We start from the raw sequence: 6,000 nt of genomic DNA on the forward strand, positions 1-6,000 counted from the left end.
AATTCATGTTCTGTACACGATATTGGTTTGATTGGCGTATAGTGATAGCTGTTAAGTGTGAATTGCGTCTCCTCTTCTTAGCTGTCATGGAACTATAAAAATTCTATCTTGTTGTTGTAAACAACCCACATCGTGTGAAAAAACACTCTGTGTCAAATGGTTACTGCAGGGTAATAAATACGGTAACAAGGTCATGTATAATTCTGACACACTTAATGCAAATGCTCAGATACTTGAAGTTTTCGGTATATGTATAAAATATATTCTACAAGTCGAAAAGCTCTGAAGAAAAATAGTGTGTTCGTCATATCATTTGGGTAAGCAGAAAGAAATGATACTTTTATTTTAAGTGGATGCAAGAATTGTTTGAAAATTGATATAAATTGTATGAGGAAGTTTTCGAATTGCCTTTTGTCCATTCTAAAGAAATGTATCATATCGTGACCAGAAATATTATGGGCAACAAGATATAGTGAAAAGTGCTTGAACATTTTTATGACTGCAAATCAGGGAAGTATAGAAGAGAATACGACAGGGTATTTCCACAAGTGGCTCAAATGTTTGACTGCTTCTTTATGTCTCCCGCATGCACAAAGGAGCAATATCAGCATACTAGCAGCAAGTTTTCTAATCCACTAATTAATACCAGCGAGAATTCTATCTAAAATGACTATCACATAGTCTCATGTGGTTAATGTCCTTGCAAGTGGTTGCATTTTATAGATATTATTTTTTTTTTCTTGCGTGGTTTCCTTAATTGGATCCAGCCCTTGAGGTTAGAAGTATAAAATATGGCCTATTAAAATTGGTGAAATATTTTTTGCACAAGAATGGCGACAATATTCGATGAACTTTGAAGTTACTGCTTTAAATCATCCAAAGACGAACATAAATTATTGTAAATAACATTGAATCGTGTAGATATGAATTATGTGTTCGTCCCAATGTTGGCACTTCAAACCTATATTTCGTCCACTATTGAGGGAAATTTGTAATCTAAAAATGAAATATGATTAACAAGATTTTTAATTGAGCCCGTTAAATCTTGTTTTCATATTTCGTTCGATGTACGCATTCAATACAGAGCAAACTAATACGAGAAGATGACTGTGGTATTGTCATCTTCTCTTATCAGTTCATAGCAGACATGTTGTCTGCGCACTTTCATGCTGTGTAACAATAGCTCACTTCTGAGGCAATCTGAACATCAGAATTAGGGCTAAAGGAAAGCTGCCATGAATGATATGAATCAACTTGAATCAGAATGAATGTTATTTTCCAATGTTTTATGTGTAATCACCTATTTTTGTACAAAACATCACACTAATAGAAAATATTACATTTTAAAATAATGATAAACTTGAAAGTGACTGAAAACTTAATGTAAAATTCTGTTTGTGTTGATGTGTAAGGAGAGTTTAGTTGTATTTAAGTGACTAGTGTGACCGCCATTCCCCGTCCGGTGCCTCCTATATCTTATTCTTTGTCTGGCTGTCCCTCAGTATTTAATGTTTTCACTAACAGATTGGTCTCAATTACCCATATACTCCAAGAATCACTATCCTCTTTTAAAACCTGGACACCTTTTGTTGTACAATGTATCCAATTGATATATTTATTGAAAATAAGAAATAAATTGTCATTTGAACTACAATAAAGTCTACACTTTGTCAAAAATATTCCTGATCTATAAAATATTTTCTTTGAACAACTCCATTGTTCCAGCGATCAAAATGAAGTATAAAGATAAGCGTTCACTACATCGTATCGCATTCCTCGTACGAATCGCACGTAACGGATATTTTAAGTGCAGTGAGTTCATTGTAACGGCTCCATCTCATCGCCTCATCGGATTCCCCTATCAGCTGTTTGAAACATGACGTCGTACGATATTGACATTGCTGAAAACAGAGGAGTTGAGGTTAGGTCTATTAATTATGACTGTTAGCGAATAAGAATTTGTAATTGCTTCATGCGTCTTAATTGAAGAGGAAGAAACGAAAAAAATATTGCTTACATGATATATATGTAAGAAATGACTTGATTACTGTAATGGGAACGCCTCAAATTATATAATTCTTCGCAATTTTCTACAAGCGAAATAAGTTTTCCGTCTGTCATTTTGGCGCGACACTGAACATGGCACAACATAATAGTAACAGTTGAGCAATTAAAATTGACTTATTAAAGGAGGCCATGATCGCACGCATTGGAAAAGTTGCTCATCCGAGAAACGTGGACGGATTCGCCGAGAGGCGATGTGTGCGATACGATGTAGTCAACGCGGTTACATAACAATTACAGCAAAGATTGTCTTTTTCCGATCCGTGCGATTCGTCCAATGAGTGCTATACGATGTAGTGAACGCTTACCTTAAATGCTTATACATACAGTATATGAAAAGAAAGTCAAGACAATTTTTCATAAATTTAATCATACTTGTGTAACTTATATTTTAATATAAGGTTATATTATATTTGTGTGTGTGTTTGTTTGCTGTATTTTAGTCTAACATAATGAATGTTATACTTTCTGAGCGCCAGCTCTGAAACCGTACCGTATGAGGAAGTGGGGAGCGGAGGGACGTGACTCGGCAAGTATAGTACAGTTTACTGGGTTATACGCCGCATTCCTGCCGCGGTTTCAGAGCTGGCGCTCAGACAGTATTAAGCATTGATTCTCAAAGTGATGTTCGCGGACTTACAACAAATAAAATGAATCATAAATACACTAAATATTTACGGTCGCGCTGACCATTGCGTTGGTTGGTCGCTCCGCTTATATTAACAGCAGTTTTATCGTTAAGTTAACTGAAGTCGAAACTTACTCAGCATTAGCTCTTATTGGAATGAGGAAAAACTCCGGAAGAACTTCAATCAGGTAATTTGTCCCAAACAGGATTTGAACCCGGGCCTCTCGTTTCACGGTCAGGCATGCTAATGCGCTTCACAGCGGTAGACTCGATTATTATTGAATTTAACGTTATTCGCATACTTTCAAACTCAATTTAGTATGCACGCACGCGCCCTATTTGCACTGTGTTTCACAGTATTTGCAAGATTTCATGAGCAAAGGTTTGTCTTAATAATTAAGTATTACAAAATAATCGGGTATAGTTACGGATCGTTGACTCAAATGGCATCGTGGTGATGACGAAAGTGATTTTAATCAGTCACATTCAGAAACTGCGCCTTTTAATTCAATCACTTCTCGGGGTGTTGTAGTAAAAAATAAAATACGGTCAGTATTCTGTTGCAACATCTTCAGTATGGATTTTTTTTAGTGAAAGAGTTTACAAAGAATACAAACCCCAGTGTGTTTTATGTTTCAATCATCTTTCAAGTGAAAGCATGAAACAAGCTACATTTCAGAAACAACTCGAAACAAAATCTGAAAACACTGGTGACATGGATTTTGTTTTCGTATTAAATCTAGAGAGATGAAAGAAACATGAGCGATTGATGCATGAATAGCTTCGTCGTGACGCCAACTCGCGCGTCCCACAGTGTTGCCATATCTCGATAACAAAGCCGTCACGGCTATATGTTTGTTTGATAAAATCTGCTTATATTGAAATATAGAATTCTTTGCAATACTTTGTAATACACAAATACGACTCACCTGTATTTAAATGTGAGCATTCACAATTAACGAGAAACTTGCCGGAGCCTGGCAACGGGAACGTGAAAGTTCGCAAAGTTAAGGCTGGTTCACAATAAACCGGGAACTGAAACGAGAACGGAAATAATGTAAAAATAAATGTATTTAAACGTGAGCATTCACAATAGTTAATTGTGGATGCCCACATTTAAAAACATGTATTTTAACAATATTTCCGTTCTCATTCTCGTTCTCGTCGTTTCCGTTACCCGTTTATTGTAAACCAGCCTTTAAAGCCGTTCTCGTTTCCCATCATAGCCTACTAGATTTACTCTGTTGTTATCATAAAGCTATTTGGTCGTCGTATGTTTTGTAGCAAGGAGGCCGTTCCATAATTTCTTCTTCATCCACAATTTCTAACTCAGAAATTCAGTAGAATCACTTTCATTTTATGCTTCGTATTTATATGTGACCAGATTACCTCGTAAATCAAATTCTTGAATATTTTATGTCATAAATATTGAAGTTGGTTAACCTGTGTTTGTGTTGGCTGTTTTGTACTCATAAGAGAACGCCATTGGTTAATTATACACAAATAACATCTGAATGCGTATTATCGACTTTACATATCGTTGCGGACATATATTTTGATATCCATAGTCGTTTTCATTCTTAATTTATTGTGAACAAAAAATCTTCACGTTTACGTCCTCCGCTTCGCGTTCTCGTTCTGGTTCTAGTTCCCGGTTTATTGTGAACCAGCCTTAAACACTATAAGTGCTATAAGCATTCAAGGCGGGGATACTCAATTGTTCAGTAATCTATTATTTAGACTTTAATTTCTCATCGTTACGGTTATTAATCACAGCTAATTTTGGAATATTATGTCTATCTGCTATGGAGATATATGTGCAATTAGAGGGGAGGTTGTGACATTCGTTCCCTCTTATCTCTGCATGTATTGTTATATTTTTGCTATGAACAGTAATTGTGGGACATATTTTTTCTAATACTGTCACTCTTGATCGACATTACACACATTAAATCACGTAGAGATCTCACTCTTCCTTTCCTGCGCATCGATTATCAATTTTTCATGTCACTATCAGTCGATCACACCTTAGAGATAAAGAGACCATGTTCCTGTCTTCTTAGCTTTTACAAATTCCATGATACCTTTCTTTCACCTTGCCCCTATCAAGCAACTAACATGGTGGACTTCTCTGTGATCACATTGCAGGAATCTTTCTCTGGAGCACCATTCATCTCGATCTTCATCATTTCCAGTTCTTTATAGCCGGAGTCGAATATCATTTTCCGCAATTCTTATATATGTGTGTGCAATTTTTACACTTATAGTATCTGTGTCTAATGTTTACTAACACTTTTAATGTTGTTTTTAATTTATATTGTTCATTGTGCTACAGATTATGACATATCCATCCAATTTGTAACTTTATGTCAAAATTCATGTGTCCATGTTTTCTATTTGATAGCAATCCAGTCTGTGACTGTAATATTTCTGTTGCTGTTGTAGATTTCACACAAATTATGAAATTGTTTATTAACAGAAAGCAACAATATTAAACACCAAGTCGACCTGGTTGGCGAGTTGGTATAGCGCTGGCCTTGTATGCCTAAGATTGCGGGTTCGATCCCGGGCCAGGTCGATGGCATTAAGTGTACGACAGGCTCATGTCAGTAGATTTACTGGCATGTAAAAACTCCTACGGGACAAAATTCCGGCACATCCGGCGACGCTGATATAACCTCTGCAGTTGCGAGCGTCGTTAAATAAAACATAACATTTTTTTTAAACACCAACTCATATTACATTACATTCTTGAAATAGTCTGTAATTGTTACAGATAAAAAGATCATTACAATATCAATTTACTCCGATATAAAATACACAAGATAAACAAACTAAAATAATACATTTGCAGTGAGAAAAGATTAAAACCCGCAACATAAAATTTGATTTACTCTTATCTTAATAGCCTAAATTGTCTGCATTTACTGAAATACAGTCATAAAACAGAAACCGGTAATTTCGTGCCTTTCCCTCACTTCAGATGCACATACAAATCTTGATGGCGTGTTCTAGATACCAGTAGATAAGGAGGATTATTTGTATAATTCATGGTGATCTCGTGTCTTTCTCTCATTTCTAATCCACATAGAAATCTTGATTGATTATTCTAGATACAAGTAGATATGGAATATTACTTTTTTGAAGGCAAAAAGAAACACTTGCGTGTCCAAGATGTCATTGGGTTGATGGTTACATACTATGATGATTGTCGTAACCTATGGAAAAGGGAAATATATAATGTGTAATATGATGACTTTATGTTATTTATATTTAAATATACTTATAATCATTCTTGTAGCTACTTT

The sequence above is a fragment of the Periplaneta americana genome, chromosome 8 (genome assembly GCF_040183065.1).
Source record: "Periplaneta americana isolate PAMFEO1 chromosome 8, P.americana_PAMFEO1_priV1, whole genome shotgun sequence".
Taxonomy (NCBI): Eukaryota; Metazoa; Arthropoda; class Insecta; order Blattodea; family Blattidae; genus Periplaneta; species Periplaneta americana.